An 18,261-nucleotide genomic window follows, 5' to 3' on the forward strand; every position below is an offset into this window, starting at 1 on the left:
CAATCACAATTTTGGTTTTACATTGGCAAGTGTAAAGTATGTTGTGTAGAGTAGTGAAACAAGCTGTCACTGTAATGTATTTTCAATTGTATTTAGATGCGGACTTGAAAAATGTGCAAGGGTGTGATGAGTTGTGATACACAGTACCAAATATTAACTGAAAGTTCTAGAAGGAACCCTGGTGTGTTGGGCAGAGCGGAGGCCTATCACTGTGCTGACTGGCCTAAGTGATTTGGGAGGGAATAATGTATGGAAAATGGTAGAGTAGTTTTTCAGGGTTCATGCATTGCACCCCAGCCCTACTCAGACAGTGCTTAGAAACCCAAAGAACACTTTGCCCCCCCCCCCCCCCAAAAAAAAAATCCTGTCCAGTTAAAAGAGCATCCACAAAGGATACATAGGGTTAAATATGCAAACTTGTTTCTACATATACCCAGGATAGTAGAGAACCTACAAAGAAAACGAAATCTGACTTGGATAAGGAGTGATATCTACAAGTATTCAAAGTTCCTGTAGCTGGGATACCTCGGCAGTGTGGACTGTAATAAATGGGCAGAATAAATTGGCCAATGGTAAAGTTTTCAGAGCATCCGCAATGAATTCCATATCATCATGCTGATCAATCTATAGACTGGTGGGTTGTGTCCATCTACCAGCAGGTGGAGATAGAGAGCAATCCTTTTGCCTCCCTATATGTGGTCATGTGCTGCCGGAAACTCCTCAGTACGTTCTCTATCTCAGCAGGTGGTGGTCACACACAGCAGCAGCTCTGGCTAGGTCTCCAAGCCTAGGTTTTGTTGAGTACCTGGGGTTGAGGGCTCTTCTTGAGCAAGTGCAAACCTGGTGGTGCCAGGTCCCTCCTTTTCTCCCCCCTCCCGCTGGCTCCGTTTAAAAAAAAAAAAATTTTTGACGTCCTTTAAGGGTGTTTATTTCAATGTTGATATCAGCGTTTATTGCAGCTGCTCACTGGGACACCAGTTCGTTACAGCTCGGAGTGAGAAGCAGGTAATTTTACCTTTTTATAGCAGGCAGGGGGTTCCCTGTTTGGTCTCCACGTGGCTTATAGCGTCGGAGGGCGAGGGCACGAGGATTCGCTCCCCGGACCGCGTGTGTGCGTCTAACGGGGATGCGGGGGTTTTGAAAGCCTGAATCGCCTTTGTTGGGCATCAGTTTGGAGTCCGGTCAGTGTCCCGGTTCTTCCTCCGGTGCGGCGGTTTTTCCCGCCATAAGCGCCCATCCCCCGCTGCTCGCCCACTCCATGTTGGCCGGCCACTCTGCTCGGACGGCTTCTTGGGCCGCCCTCGAGCTGGGAGACGTTAATGCTATGGTCGCCCTTGATTCGGGCGACGGCAAGAAAGCGGCGAAAGTTAAGCACCATTCTTCCTGCGCGGCTCCTCGGAGTTTCGCATGGGACGCCATTTTGGATGCGCAGCATGTTTCTCCCCCGCTCTTGCGAGCGCCGGTTGAGGGTGCGTCTAGGGTCGTGGCCCAGGCGGCAGAAGTGCTCAGTCTAGGGGGTTTCTCCCCTGAGTTCATTTTGCTGCTGCATCAGGCTTTTCTTATGATAAATGCTGCCCCGGCTCCCCCCTCTGATCAAGAGGCTGAGGCCTCCGGAAGCAAACGCCCTCGGGTGGTCTTCCAGGCCCTAGAGGACTCGGTCTCCTCTGATGTAGATGAGGGCAGCGTATCTGAGTTCTCCCAACGGTCCTTTCGGGGATTCCTTGGAGGAGACGGATTCCCGCTCGAATGGAGCGGATGACCCCTCTGCAGCACGGATCTTTCTCTCAGAGGATTTGCCCAACCTGTTAGTGCAGGCCATGAGCATTTTGAAGAGTTCTCTCCGGAGGACGTCTCTCCCTCAGCCTCTGTTGGCTCTGCCATTATGCGGGGGACTAAGCGCCCGCCTAGAACGTTTCACTTGCATGAAGCCATGCACACCTTGATTTTGGCTCAATGGGATTTCCCAGAAGCGAGCCTTAAAGTGGCTAGGGCAATGTCCCGCCTCTATCCTCTGCCTGAAGGTGAACGGGAGGCCTTTCTTGGGCCTACCGTGGATTCTTTAATCACTGCGGTGACTAAGAAAACGGCGTTGCCGGTGGAATGTGGCACGGCCCTAAAGAACGCCCAAGACAGGAGTTGGAGGCGGCTTTAAAGTCGTCCTTCGAGGTGGCTGTGTTAAGTTTACAGGCCTCAATTTGTGGCTCCTATGTGGCCAGGGCGTGCCGGACGCTTGTGCAGCGGGCTTCCCCCTCGGATCCTTCCTTGAGGGCTGTTTGGCCAGCCCTGGAATCGGGCTTGGCCTACTTGGCAGGCTGGCTGTATGATGTCTTGAGAGCCTCGGCTAAAGGTATGGCTCAGACAGTCTCTGCACGGCGGTGGCTTTGACTGAAGCATTGGTCTGCTGACCACGCCTCTAAGTCTCGCCTGGCTAAGTTGCCTTTTAAAGGCAAGCTGCTCTTTGGGGTTAAGCTGGACAAGATTGTGACTGATCTCGGCACGCCTAAGGGCAAGAGGTTACCGGAGGTCAGGGCTCGGGCCAGTGGTGCCCGCCCTGGCTCCTCCAAAGGACGGTTTCAGGAAGCCCGTCGGTATATTGCCCGGGCAAGTCGAGCTCCTCTGCCCCTCTTCCATCAAAAGGAATTTCTCCCCAAGCAGCATTCCTTTCGCAGAGACCGCCGTCCCGGAGGTGCCTCCTCCGGTCCTCCCCCAGGGTCTCGTACCCAATGACGGGGCGCTGGTCCATGGCCCAGAGTAGATTGGAGGTCGCCTACCTCGTTTCTGGGCGAGTGGACCAGGGTAACTTCAGACGCTTGAGTGCTGGAAGTCATCAGAGACAGCTACAAGCTAGAGTTCTGCCGACCCTTAAGAATCGGTGTTGTGCACTCTCCCTGCAAGTCTCCCGGTCAGGCTGTGACAGTGCAGCAGACTTTGGACAATCTGATCCGCCTGGGTGCGGTCGTTCCGGTGCCAGAAGGTCACCCTGGCAAGGGACGTTACTCCATTTACTTTGTGGTACCTAAGAAAGGAGGGTTTGTCCGGCCTATCCTCGACCTCAAGGTGTCAAAGGGGTCAATCGGGCCTTGGAAGTTCGGCACTTCCGGATGGAGACTCTCCGCTCTGTTATAGCGGCAGTGCAGGCAGGAAGTTCCTGGCATCCTTGGACATCAAGGAAGCTTACTTGCATATTCCCATCTGGCCTCCTCATCAACGCTTTCCGCGTTTTGCAGTTCTGAGGACACTCCAGTTCAGAGGCCTCCCTTTCGGGTTGGCTACTGGCTCTGCGGACCTTCTCCAGTTATGGTGGTCATTGCGGCCTTCCTACGCAAGAAAGGAGTTACAAGTCCATCCTTATCTGGACAACTGGTTGATCCGAGCCCCCTCTTATGCAGAGTGCGGCAGAGCTTCAGACCGGGTGATTGCTCTTTTGAGCTCCCTGAGGTGGATCATCAACTGGGAGAAAAGCCAGCTGCGCCCGACTCAGTCCCTGGAGTATCTGGGAGTTTGATTCGACCACCCAAGTGGGCAGAGTGCTCCTGCCAGACAATCGGATTGTCAAGCTTCAGGCTCAGGTGGACAAGTTCCTAGCAGCCTCGTTCTCTTCGGGCTCAGGACTATGGGCAGCTGTTGGGCTCTATGACGGCCACGATGGAAGTAGTGCCCTGGGTTAGGGCCATATGAGACCTATACAGCTCTCTCTTGCTGCAGCGATGGACTCCAGCTTCGGAGGATTACGCTGTGCGCCTTCCCTTGGATCCAGCGGTGCTCAAGCGCTGAGCTGATGGCTGAGGCCAGACAAGCCGTCCGCAGGAATGCCTCTTGTGACCCCGGAGTGGGTTTTCGTCACGGCAGATGCCTCTTTGTGGGGCTGGGGAGCCCACTGCTTGGGAAGGACAGCGCAGGGGCTCTGTCCCCTGCAGAGGCAGAGATGGTCTATCAACCTCCCGGAACTCAGAGCCATTCGGTTGGTGCCTTTGGAGTTTCTCCCGGGCCTGGCGCTGAAGCCAGTACGGCTCCTGTCGGACAATGCCACGGCTGTGGCCTATGTCAATCGCCGGGGAGGTACCAGGAGCGCCCCTCTAGCCAAGGAGGCCATGAAGCTATGCCTGTGGGCGGAAGCAAACCTGGAACAGCTGTCGGTGGCCCACATTGCGGGAGTCATGAATATTGCTCAGGCGTTCTTGGACATCACGAAGCGTTGGGGCCAGCCAAGCCTAGATCTGATGGCGTCCTCAGCCACTTGCCAAGTGCCGCGCTTTGTCAGCAGAGGACGGGACCCTCGATCTCTGGGAGTAGATGCTCTTCTCCCACAGTGGCTGACACAGGAGCTCCTCTTTGTGTTTCCGCCTTGACCCATGTTGGGCACGGTGCTAGGCCGGGTGGCAAAGCATCCGGGCCGGATAATCCTGGTGAGTCCGGATTGGCCAGACGTCCCGGGTATGCGGACTTGATCAGGCTCTCAGTGGACGCACCTCTGCAGAGGCCAGCGGAGCGGGGCCTGTTGCATCAGGGTCCCGTGGTGATGGAGGATCCCTCCCCCTTTGGTCTTACGGCCTGGCTATTGAGCGGCAGCGTCGGAGCAAGCAGAGCTTCTCAGACAAGGTCATCGCCACTATGCTGAGAGCGAGGAAGCGCTCTACTTCTACTGATTATGCCAGGGTTTGGCATACCTTGCATCGTGGTGTGAGGCAGGCTCACTTTCTCCCTTCACTGCTCCAATTTCATCAGTGTTGGCGTTCCTGCAAGAAGGTCTGGAAAAAAGCCTGTCGCTCAGTTCCCTTAAGGTCCAGATAGCGGCTCTTGCTTCTGGGGTCACCTGAAGGGTGTTTCCCTGGCATTGCAGCCAGATGTGGTGCGCTTTCTCAAGAGAGATATTCACCTGCGCCCTCTGCACGCAGTGGTACCTGCGTGGAATCTCAATCTGGTGCTAAGAGCCTTGCAGAAGCCACCTTGTGAACCCTTGTCGAGGGCATCTCTGAAAGAATTTACGTTGAAAGCAGTCTTTTGGTGGCTATCACTTCAGCCAGAACAGTTTCCGAGCTTCAGGCGCTATCATATCGAGAGCCCTTTCTGCAGTTCACTGAGGCAGGAGTGTCTATTCGCACAGTGCCTTCCTTCCTGCCCAAGATTGGTCCTCGCTTCCATGTGAATCAGCAGCTCTGTCTACCCTCCTTTCGTAGGGAGGACTACCTAGAGGAGTACTCTGCTCTCAAATATTTAGATGTGAGATGAGTCATCATCAGGTACTTGGAAGTGACCAATGATTCCGGAAGTCGGATCATCTGTTTGTGCTGTTCGCAGGTCCTCGTAGAGGGACTAGCAGGCTGCCAAGTCTACAGTGCACGATGGGTCAGGAACCCATTGCAGCGGCTTATGTGGCCGCAGGGAGGGTGCCGCCTATCTAGCTGAAGGCTCACTCCACCAAGAGCACAGGCGGCCTCGATGGCAGAGGCCGAGTCCGTCTCCTTAGAAGAGATTTATAGGGCGGCAACTTGGGCATCGGCTCATACCTTCTCCAGGCATTACCGCTTGACTGTGGCTGCTCGGGCGGAGGCCCGGTTTGGAGCTTCAGTGTTGCGGTCAGGGATTTCTGTGTCCCGCTCTGGGTGCGTACTGCTTCGGTACATCCCACCAGTGTATGGATTGGTCAGCATGATGATATGGAAGGTAAAATTATGTATCATACCTGATAATTTTTTTTCCATTAATCATAGCTGATCAATCCATAGCCCCTCCAAGATATCTGTACTGTTATATTCTGGTTTCATTTCAGGTTCAAGTTTAGTCTTCAGTTCCTGTTCAGGAGGACTTCGTGTTCAAGGTTTTTTTCAATTGGATTCTTCAGGAGGTTGAGACGATTTTGTGTTACAGTGAGCTGCTGCATTCCGCTCCCCTCCGTTTTACGGGCTGGATTGAGACCTAAATTCTGCCGGCGCTCCATCCCGCTTCGTGCGGCTGTAGGGCGCTTTGTACCCCTCCCGCTTCGGCGGTGTTAGGGTCAGTCAGCTCTCCCCTCGGTTGCAGGATAAGGCCAGATCCCCCCCGCATCGTCGGGTGTGGTGTCCCTCCCCCGCTCCGTGGGATGAGCTGGACGGCTTCCCTCCCCCACTTGTGGGGGGATGAGCTGGTGAATTCATTCCCCTCCCCCGTTCGGCGGGGTGAGCTGGGCAGAGTGTCGCTTGGGGGGTGTAATTCTCTGAGTCCTGCGGATGGAGCTTTGATATCGACATACTGAGGAGTTTCCGGCAGCACATGACCACATATAGGGAGGCAAAAGGATTGCTCTCTATCTCCACCTGCTGGTAGATGGACACAACCCACCAGTCTATGGATTGATCAGCTATGATTAATGGAAAGAAAATTATCAGGTATGTTACATAATTTTACCTTTTCATTAGAAATTTGCATGCACTGCCCAACTGGCTGGAGGGCGGAAGGACAGATTTGCAAACCACAGTACCAGAGGGGATTGCACTTGCCATTAAACCAGTAGTGAAAAACTTGGGTGTGCTTCTTGATCCAGGTCTTAATACATGTGATTGTATTAAGGTAATCTTTTAAAACTTTTGGAGTCTTTTTATGTTATGTCCTCTCAGACTTTTGTCACTGAGTTTCAAGTTAGGGTTGGCCTGCAAGTGTTGGTATTAGGTATCCCAGTAAAATATAACTTCTACAATTGATCTAAAATGCAGCTGTAAGGCTGGTTTCAGGCAGTCTCTACCTAGCATATTAGGGTGCAGCTTAAAGTTCTCTGTTTTAACTTCAATATTGTGGATAAAACTGGTACAACCAATTTATCAGACCCTACAGTCCATCTGGATCCAGAGGTCTGCGGGTAATCTTCAACTTTGTTTTCTCTCGGAAAGGTTATAAATTCAGCCTTTATCGCTGTTCCTTGGGGATTCTTTTCCCATATTCCTCAAACATGTTGAGATTTTTTAAACACAGACCTTTGCTTAGTTTTACATGAGTGGACCGATATTTTTGTAAACTGGTTTACACTTGTATTATGTTGTGGTTGTACGATGATACCTGTGTCAACTTTCTCTACCTCTCCAGAACTCAGCCTTTCTTGCCTTTACATTGCACTAGGACAGTGGTTCCCAAATCTGGTCCTGAAGGTGCCCCACCCAGTCAGGTCTTCAGGAGATCCACAATGAATATTCACAACAGAGATTTCCGTGCAGCAGAGGCAGTACATGTAAGTCATGAGTATTCATTGTGAATATCCTGAAGGTCTGTCTGGGGTGCCTCCAGGACCAGGTTTGGGAACCACTGCATTAGCATCTTTATCAAAACTCTCATCTTCCATTTATATCAGTGCAGCCTACAGCCCATAGCAATATGCCTTCTCTTCTTTAGTCATCATTAGGGTCACATAAAACTTCTTCCTGAATCACCACAGCAGCTGTTGCAACTCTCAAGAGGGCTCACTGCAAGACTAATTTCAATAACTTAGACCAGTGGTTCTGAAACCTGCTCCTGGAGGCACTCCAGCCAGTCAGGTTTTTAGACTCCAAAATGAATATTGAGAGATTTGCATGCACTGCCCCCATTGTATGCAAATGTACTACTACTACTACTACTTATTTCTAAAGCGCTACTAGACGTACGCAGCGCTGTACACTTGAATATGAAGAGACAGTCCCTGCTCGACAGCTTACAATCTAATTAGGACAGACAAACAGGACAAACGAGATAAGGGAATATTAAAGTGAGGATGATAAAATAGGTAACACGTCAGAGGAGGGCGGGCCCAGGAAGAACGTTGGGACGTCGGAGGAGGCATCACTGATCGTCAATCAGCTGTTCTTGCCCGTGCATTGCCTTCACACAGAGGTGAGAGGCGCTGCATGGGCCCGGTAAGGCAGAGGGGGGCCGATGGAGGGGTGGAGCGGCGACGACCTCAGGGAGGATGGTGGAGGATGGCGGGAGCTGTCAAGGGAGGGAGGAGGGGGGCCGGGCTGCCTTAACTTGTGATTTTGATGCAGGGGGGAGTGGGGAGCAGCGGCGACCTCGGGCGGGGGGGCGAGGCAGTAAAAGACGCTCCTGACGAGCGGGGAGCAGCGGCAACCTCGGGCGGGCGGGCAAGGAAGTCGGTAAAAGATGGGGTTTTAAAAAAATGTTTTTTGGCATGCGCAGAGCAGCCAGCATAACACTTGGCTGCTCTGCGCATGCTTTACGGGCAGATTAACGACGGGGATTACACTTCTTTAATGCATTCGACTTTAGAATACCGCACCGAACATGTGCGACTTGTTTTTTTAGTGCATTCTTCGTTTTTTCAACTTCAGTAAGGAATTTTTATGTTTTAGATTCTTTTACGTTTGGTTGATGCTTCTGGCCCTAAGTGAATAAGGGTTAGGAGTTAAAAGCTGCATCAAAAAGGTGGGCTTTTAGCTTAGATTTGAAGACTGCCAGAGATGGAGCTTGACGTACCGGCTCAGGAAGTTCAAAGCCCACCTCTTCAATGTTGCTTTCGGCACCTAACCTTTATACCTTTCAGGAAATCTAGACTGCCCCAATTTGATTGCCCCTACTTGACTGACTGTACATTTGTCCATTAGTTTGTAAGCTCTTTGAGCAGGGACTGTCCTTCTATGTTAAATTGTACAGCGCTGCGTAACCCTAGTAGCGCTTTAGAAATGTTAAGTAGTAGTAGTAGTAGTAGTAGTAGTATTCCAGGCATATGGTGCAGCAAGATAAAAGGAATGGAGTCTGGAATTAGCAGTGGAGGAGAAGGGTGCAGATAAGAGAGATTTACCCAGTGAACGGAGTTCCCTGGGAGGAATGTAGGGAGAGGTACTGAGGAGCTGCAGAGTGAATTCACTTATAGGTCAATAAGAGGAGTTTGAACTGTATGCGGAAACGGATAGGAAGCCAGTGAAGTGACTTGAGAGGGCTAATATGAGCATAACGACACTGGCGGAATATTAGTCGTGCAGCAGAATTTGAACAAATTGAATATTCATTGTGGATATCCTGAAAACCTGACTTCCTGGGGTGCCTCCAGGATCAGGTTTTGGAATCACTGACAAGACCAGTGTTTCCCAAGTCGGTCCTAGAGTACCCCCTTACCAGTCAGGTTTTCAGGATATTGACACTGAATATGCATGGTTAATTTGCATACACTGCTTCCATTCTATGCAAACCTTTCATGCATATTACTACTACTACTACTATTTAGCATTTCTATAGCGCTACAAGGCGTACGCAGCGCTGCACAAACATAGAAGAAAGACAGTCCCTGCTCAAAGAGCTTATAATCTAATAGACAAAAAAAATAAAATAAAGTAAGCAAATCAAATCAATTAATGTGAACGGGAAGGAAGAGAGGAGGGTAGGTGGAGGCGAGTGGTTACAAGTGGTTATGAGTCAAAAGCAATGTTAAAGAGGTGGGCTTTCAGTCTAGATTTAAAGGTGGCCAAGGATGGGGCAAGACATAGGGGCTCAGGAAGTTTATTCCAGGCATAGGGTGCAGCGAGACAGAAGGCGCGGAGTTGGCAGTAGTGGAGAAGGGAACAGATAAGAAGGATTTATCCATGGAGCGGAGTGCACGGGAAGGGGTGTAGGGAAGGACGAGTGTGGAGAGATACTGGGGAGCAGCAGAGTGGGTACATTTATAGGTTAGTAGAAGAAGTTTGAACAGGATGCGAAAACGGATAGGGAGCCAGTGAAGGGTCTTGAGGAGAGGGGTAGTATGAGTAAAGCGACCCTGGCGGAAGATGAGACGGGCAGCAGAGTTTTGAACCGACTGGAGAGGGGAGAGGTGACTAAGTGGGAGGCCAGCAAGAAGCAGATTGCAGTAGTCTAAACGAGAGGTGACAAGGGTGTGGATGAGGGTTTTGGTAGAGTGCTCGGAAAGAAAGGGGCGGATTTTACGGATGTTGTAAAGAAAGAAACGACAGGTCTTGGCAATCTGCTGGATATGAGCAGAGAAGGAGAGAGAAGAGTCAAAGATGACCCCAAGGTTTCGAGCTGAGGAGACAGGGAGAATGAGAGAGCCATCAACAGAAATAGAAAACGGGGGGAGCGGGGAGGTGGGTTTGGGGGGGGGGGGGGGGGGGGAAAATGAGAAGCTCGGTTTTGGTCATATTTAATTTCAGGTGGCGTTGAGACATCCAGACAGCAATGTCAGATAAGCACGCTGAAACTTTGGTTTGGATGCAAGGTGAGATATCAGGGGTAGAAAGGTAGATTTGGGAGTCATCAGCATAGAGATGGTAGGAAAAGCCATGGGATGAGATTAATGAACCAAGGGAAGAAGTGTAGATAGAAAAGAGGAGGGGACCAAGAACAGAGCCCTGAGGTACGCCGACAGGCAGAGGGATAGAAGTAGAAGAGGATCCTTCAGAGTGAACACTAAAGGTGCGGAGGGAGAGGTGGATATCCTGAAAATCTGATTGGCAAGGGTGTACTCCAGGATTGACTTGGGAAACAGTAACTTAGAAGATGCCCCCCCCCCCCCGAAATATGTCTTTGTTTGTGTTCTATCAGCTTGCAGACTCCAAGAAACAAGGACTGGCTATTGTGAGTCTGAAGAAAGGCACACATCTAGTAATGCCATAGAAGTAAGAATATGCAAAGACAATGCTTCATTAACAATCTGGGGTATTGCATGATTTTGTTACGTGTGTTCAATTTGCACCAAAGCCAAAATTTGGGTAACTGCTGGGGCCTCCACCTAGTGCAGTGGTTCTCAAATCTGGTCCTGGAGGCACTCTAGCCAGTCAGGTTTTCAGTATATCCACAACCACAATGAATATTCATGAGATAGATTTGCAAGAGTGGAGGAGTGGCCTAGTAGTTAGGGTGGTGGACTTTGGTCCTGAGGAACTGAGTTCAATTCCCCCGTCAGGCACAGGTAGCTCCTTGTGACTCTGGGCAAGTCACTTAACCCTCCATTGCCCCAGGTACAAATAAGTACCTGTATACAATATGTAAGCTGCATTGAGCCTGCCATGAGTGGAAAGCACAGGGTACAAATGTAACAATAAATAAATAAATCTCATAAATATTCATTTTGGGTATTGTGAAATCCTGACTGGCTGGGGTGCCTCCAGGACCAGACTTGGGGGAACCACTGTCCTATATGCTTGTCCCATGCATTCTTGAATACAGATACAGTCTTCGTCTTCATTATCTCCATTAGGAGGCTATTCCAAGCATCCACTATCCTTTCCGTGAAGAAGCATTTCTTTAGATTACTCACGAGTCTATCCCTTTCACCTTGATCTTATTATTATTTGTTACATTTGTATCTCACATTTTCCCACCTATTTGCAGGCTCAATGTGGCTTACATGGTACTGTATTGGCTTTCGCCGATTCTGATATGAACAAATACAAGGTGATATTGTGGTAGAATAAGGTTCATGTTCATCTTAGACTCCCTCATTCCAAAGCTTCCTTTCAGTTGAAAGAGATTTGCCTCCTATGCATTTATTCTGTGGAGGAATTTAAATGTCTATCATATTTCCCCTCTGCCACCTTTCTTCCAAAGTATATATCTTTAGATGTTTAGGTCTGGCTCCATATGTTTTATGACAAAGATCACTGACTATTTTAATAGCAGCCCTCTGGACCAACTCCATACTATTGATATCGTTTTGAAGGTGCAGTCTCCAGAACTGTACACAGTATGCTAAATGAGGTCTCGCTAGAGACATATACAGAGGAACTATCACCTCATTTTTTTCTGCTGGTCATTTCTCTCCCTAGGCACCCAAGTAGCCTTTTAGCTTTTGCTGTCACCTTTTCTACCTATTTGGTCTTCTTAAGATCATCAGATTATGGTCACCCCTCTCCCCCCCCCCCCCCCCATCCTGCTCTTTTGTGCACAGTACTTCACCCCCTATACTGTACCACTCCCTTGGGGTTTTGCAGCCCAAATGCATGACCCTGCATTTTTTAGCATTAAATATTAGTTGCCAAATTCTAGATTATTCTTCAAGCTTCGTTAGATCCCTCCTTATGTTATCATTATATTTTGGTATCATCCACAGAGGCAAAGTATACCAGACCCCTATTTTGCAATATTGCTTACAAAAATGTTATAAACAACCTGCCCAAGGATTGATCCTTGATTATAAACTGCTTTGGATGACTCTTGGAGCTCCACCAAGTGCTGAATCAAGGAATGTAAAGACTTATACACTCCAGACTTTTTCCTTTCTTATTTTTGATTGCTTTTGAATATTTGTATAATTGTTCTTTCATATTAAAAGTATAGAGTATGTTGTGTAGATTAGTGAAAGAAACTCCTCATAATATATTCTAAATAATATTTAGATAGCAGAATTTGAAAAATGTACACAGTACTGTTGAGTGATGACAGGCTTCCACCGGAGGCTGGGAATCCAGGCCATTCAGCTACTGGGCTGGTTTCTTGCGCTCCTGACATTCCTTACCATCAAGCTTTATCATCATTTTAACAACTACCAAAACTAGCATCATTGTCCCAAAATCCCGATAGAGTTCCCTGTGCCCCTGCTCAACTGTACCTGGGCACTACAGATCTGCTGGGCTGGTATTTATTTTTTTTAGCACTTAGCCAGACATATTTAGCTGGATTCTTACCTTACAATTTAGATAAGTACAAACTGATTTTATACCCCATGGAGCTAGCGAAATAGCCACTCACTTCAAGCTACCAATGACAAGGTGTGAACTAAATATATGTAAATAAATAATCTTGCTTCCTTAACTTCAGGTACTTATTTGCTTTAGCTTCTGTTTCTTAGGCTACAAGAGACACAAATAAGAAAATCTTACCAAGAGACTCAGCTGTTCCAGAGAGACAAATAAAACCAGAATTAATCATTTCTCTCTCCAACCCGAGATCCATTGATACTGCCAGTTTATCAAATGGTATCATGAAAAACAGGTGCAGACAGCTAATTATAAATTTGTCTGGGTTTGAATCATGATGAGGCTGTTAAAACATTAAATCAGTTTGACAGCAATGATAAATTGGATGGATATCAAATTGAAGATTAGCCCATCAAAACTGGAAATCTTTCAGGAGGTAGAATGCGATTCTAGAGTCTGATATATTTGAACAGTAGGCCATACTTTATTAAGGAACCTTTGTACTAAAGCTCAGCACATGGCCCATAGGTATAAAATAGGATGCACAAAATTTAACGTGTGCTAATGTCCATCAGTGCACGCCAAGCTTTAGTAAAAGGGCTCCTAAATTAATTTATAAGAATATTTAAATTCCCTGTTGAGATGTAAATCCCACCCAAGAAGAGGGTGATCACTTGTAGCCTCTCCCTTAGGCCATATCTGGGGGCTCTTTCCAATATAATGCTTTGGGGCTCTTAATTTGAACTTCTGCCACTGGTTATACAACCTCGTTTTGTCCTTTTTCTTTGCACGAGACCCCTCTGTAAGTAAATTAGGTTGCTTGTTTATTATCTATAATTAGGGCCCCCAGCTGCCTGCAATTCCTCAACCATGGGAAGGGCTACACATTCCTCATTTCCTGCAGAACTGTTGGGGAATCTGATAGAAATGTGTCAATGACTATAATGGTAGTTATGATCTAAGCAGCAGTGCTGCATTTTATAACAAGTCTTCCCCTTCTCTTCCAGGCTGGACTGTCACATTTTTGAACAACTAGATTCAAAGCATGACAGCCTAGCCAGGGAGAGGGAGGGGGTAGAAGAGTTTTAAAACACAGTGCTAGAACCCTACCAATGACTTCCTGCTGTTATCCTGAGGCAAAAAAATATCAATCTCTACCCTGAAGACATACTAGAAAAACACTTCTTCCTACTGTGGTCAAGATGAGTGAATAGCCTAATGGTTCAGTGTAGTGGGCTGGGAATCTGGGGAACTGGGTTCAGTTCGCACTGCAAATCCTTGTGACCTGGGCAAGTTACTTAACCCTCCATTGCCCCAGGTATTAAACTTAGAGTGTGAGCCCTATGATTTACCCAACAGAAAGGTGGTATATCAAATGCATTACCCTTACCATTATGATTGAGGGGGTAGGGAGGCAAAAGAGTGTCAGGGGGAGGGACAATGAGGAAGAGCTTGTCAAGGGGGGAGGGGGGGTCAAGGAAAGAGCTTGCACAAAGGGGTGAGGAGCAAGACTGAGTAGATATGGTAGAAAGAACATGTCAGTGAGTAGATGGGGATAAGTGTGACAGGAGGTATTGGGAGAGGGAGGGGATTAGAGGTGCAGGGTGTGAAACAATGGAGGGTGAGAGTGAGTGAGGAGGAGATTAGAGAAGGTGATGGGGAAAGAAAGGAGAGTGGGGGGGGGGGGGGGGGGGATTGGAGAGGATGTGGATTGGTTAGTAAGAAAAGGGATCAGTGTAGGGAAGGAGAGTGTGAATATACTGACCATCCCTATCCTATCCAATCCTGGATTCCCTCTTCTTCCCCTATCTGAGGACCCATCTCCATTTTATAAGAACATAAAGCCATGCCAAATCAGATCAAGGTTCACTGAACTTAGCATCCTGGCCAGTCCAGGTGACAAATACCCAACAGATTACAAAAAGTAGATCAATGTAGTCCTTCCCTCCTCTGAAATCTCCCCATCCCCATATCCCTTCTCAATATACGGTTTTCTCTCTTTATTTCTCTCTCCCTCCCAGCAGCTGGTCACTATGATCCCTTTCCTATAAATAAAAGGAGCTGGGCACTATAAAATACCAGAAGAAGACTTTTAAACACTAAAGTAAAAAAAACAACAACCCCAAAACCTGTAAGTATATGCAAATTTATTAAAATGCACAACAGTGCTACAGATGTTGAAAAAATCTGCTGTAGCAATTTGCAAATCTGCGACAGGAAACAATGAGTTGTGAGGAGTGTTTTGGATTTCACGCTTCCTGAATTGTAGCCATGAGGGGTTAATTCTGAAAAGGTCACTGGATGCTGCCTACTATGCACAAATCCTATGTCCGCAATTATGGTGCATAATTTCCATTCGCATAGATGAACAAGTTATTGATAATTTGCCATAGTAATTATTGGAGGAAAAGAACTTTAGTGGCTGGGGTTACAGTCTTAATTTTTATTTAGGCTAATAACCACCTACTTCTTCATCAGTTCTTTAAAAACCTCCAATTGTTAATAACATTATTATTTTCTTTTCTCTTTTATTAATGTCAGTACTTATCTGAAATGCTGCTGTGCTCTACGCTCTACAGCACGGCTGTTTCACCCTGGCTTCGTCAGGAGTGATTTAATACTGCAGCTGCTCTAGTACCGTAAAAAACACTATATAGCAAATGATGTTCAACTAAATAGCTACATTACCTAACATAAGTTGTAAGTAAGATGTGTAGATCGTGATCAAAATTCTCTCACCTTGTCTCACAGGCGGTATGTTGCTATAGAATGAACTCCTTTCAAGATGGCGCCTGAAATTAAAAGGACGCTCTTCTTTCCTCATCCAATCAGAAGAGTGTTCTGATTGGCCGGGAGAGTATATATTTTAAATGGGCACATCCATACCGATTGTAATCTAAACATTCTTTATTACTATTCTCATTAAAAATTATTTTCCATTCAATTGCCAGATTTAACCCGTATGGGTGAAGAAGAGTATTCAGTGTTATTGATCCAGTACTGGTCTCTTTGGATCTTATGACTCCTTAATGTGGTCAGTGACTCCACAAATAAGCCTTCAAATTGATGGCCTATTTTAAGGCAGTGAGCCACTAGTGGTGCTTCTTGTTTTGGTGTAAGATATTAAATCTGTGTCCATTGAGTCAGTAACCTCACTGCCCTTCAAAAGGCCATCAATTGAAGACTTTATTTGTGGAATATTTGGTGCCCTTTTTCACCAGCACCCTGAGCCAGCGCCTCACCTGGTTCATAGGCTGAGCTGGCCTTGAGGAAGGGATTGCCAGACATCCAGAGCTGGCCAAAAACCTCCCTCCTGAAACTGTGTAACTTGGCAACTTTCCATTTTACACTCTATTTATTTATTAGGATTTATTTACCGCCTTTTTGAAGGAATTCACTCAAGGCGGTGTATAGTAAGAATAGATCAAACATGAGCAGGATGCAATTAGAGCAGTAAAATATTCGAACAACAATACAAAGTGTGGGCATGGTATACTACTTGCAATGACAACACAATATGTACTAGAACATTATAATTGATAGTGAAGGGTAAGGCAAAGTTGTAACATATACTGTAGATGAGTAAGAAAGTAGGAAGAATTAGAAAGTAAGGTGATTGATTTCAAGAAGTTGCACATGAGGTCAGAGAGATGGTTAAATATTATCTCAGCTAGGGTAGGAGTGGATAAGCCTTTAAGTAGGGGCTTATTAGTTTCCTTTAGCAGGTATTCAGGAAAGCTGAAGAGCGAGTCTATAAGCTGGCACCTTTGTCTAGGGAACTCAATGTGGAGTGGAGGAGTGGCCTAGTGGTTAGTGCACCAGTCTTGCAATCCAGAGGTGGCCAGTTCAAATCCCACTGCTGCTCCTTGTGATCTTGGGCAAGTCACTTAACCCTCTGTTGCTTCAGGTACAAACTTAGATTGTGAGCCCTCCTGGGACAGAGAAATATCCAGTGTACCTGAATGTAACTCACCTTGAGCTACTACTGAAAAAGGTGTGAGCAAAAATCTAAATAATAAATGTCATACACTTAGCACCAGTTTGCCACATCTTGGTGCCAAGATTCCATTATAGAATACTAGCATAAGATTGGCATTGGCACACCCTTGTGTAGGCATGCCCTTTTATACCATGTAAATGGCAGATGTAAGTTGGCATGCCTAGGTGTACTAAGTATAATATTCTATAAACCACATGCCTAATAGGCCTGCTCATGCTCCACATGACCCTCCCTTGAAGTAAGGTGCTGTGGCACTTAGGTGCTTACCTTATAGAATAGCGCCTAGTGCACGTAGGCACCTGTTAATTTGATGGCACCTTTTATGTGTGTAAGTGGTGCCTACCTCTCAGTGCCACATTACAGAATTGCCCGATACCCCAGGATTCTATATCAGCTTGGAGAAGAGACGGCTGAGGGGAGACATGATAGAGGTATATAAAATAATGAGTGGAGTGGAACAGGTGGATGTGAAACGTCTGTTCACACTTTCCAAAAATACTAGGACTAGGGGGCATGCGATGAAACTACAGTGTAGTAAATTTAAAACAAATCGGAGAAAATGTTTCTTCACCCAACGCGTAGTTAAACTCTGGAATCGTTGCCGGAGAACGTGGTGAAGGCGGTTAGCTTGGCAGAGTTTAAAAAGGGGTTAGACGGTTTCCTAAAGGACAAGTCCATAAACCACTACTAAATGGACTTGGGAAAAATCCACAATTCCAGGAATAACATGTATAGAATGTTTGTACGTTTGGGAAGCTTGCCAGGTGCCCTTGGCCTGGATTGGCCACTGTCGTGGACAGGATGCTGGGTTCGATGGACCCTTGGTCTTTTCCCAGTGTGGCATTACTTATGTACTTATGACTTAATTTCCATGTGGAAATCGAACCGTATTATATAACAATGCATGAAACTTAATTGTTAACTAGCTAATCAGTGCTGTCAATTGATGTTAACAAGCAATTATCAGCACTAATTGGCATTAATCAAGATTTTGCAGAACTCACTAAGCATATTCTGTAACGTGGTGCATTTAAATTCTAAGTCGCATAGTTGAAAAGGGGCACAGCCATGAGTGTTTCTAAATCTATGTGCGCTGTTGTAGAATACACCCGCTCTGCGCCTCATTTAGGCATCAGGATTTATGCCAAGGTAAACATAGCGTAAATGGCAGTGACTAAATTTGGTCATGTGGAGAGGTGCTCGGTGTATTCTATATACCGCGCAGAAATTTAAGCCTATTCTATAAGATTTAGGTGTACGTTTAGAGAATTCACCTGGGCGTATTTTTTGTTTCTGTGCAGAATTTTTAAGCGCCGTATATAGAACACTAGTTCATAATGCCTACTTTTATTCAATCTATGCACAGGTATTCCTGGAAGAGGGGGGAGGGGAGAAAGTGGGTGGAGTAAGGGCAGAATGGGCACTTCTGTGTGTGTTCTGTAAAATCACTTGTGCTCTGATTTCTACCAGCATATACAGCGCACACATTTCTGAGCAGGTATAACAGTGTGCCAACACTTCAGCTAGTCGGTTTTACAAAGGCCCAGAGACACAGGTGTTCCCTTAACACACAGGGCAGCATGTGTGCTGTGTTCCTTGCGTAGCTGTTCTGTTATATGATTAGCTCGTAATCTTAATCTTTAAGGAATAACATTCTCCTTGGTTTTAAAAAAC

Source organism: Microcaecilia unicolor, chromosome 1 (assembly GCF_901765095.1).
Source record: "Microcaecilia unicolor chromosome 1, aMicUni1.1, whole genome shotgun sequence".
Classification (NCBI taxonomy): Eukaryota; Metazoa; Chordata; class Amphibia; order Gymnophiona; family Siphonopidae; genus Microcaecilia; species Microcaecilia unicolor.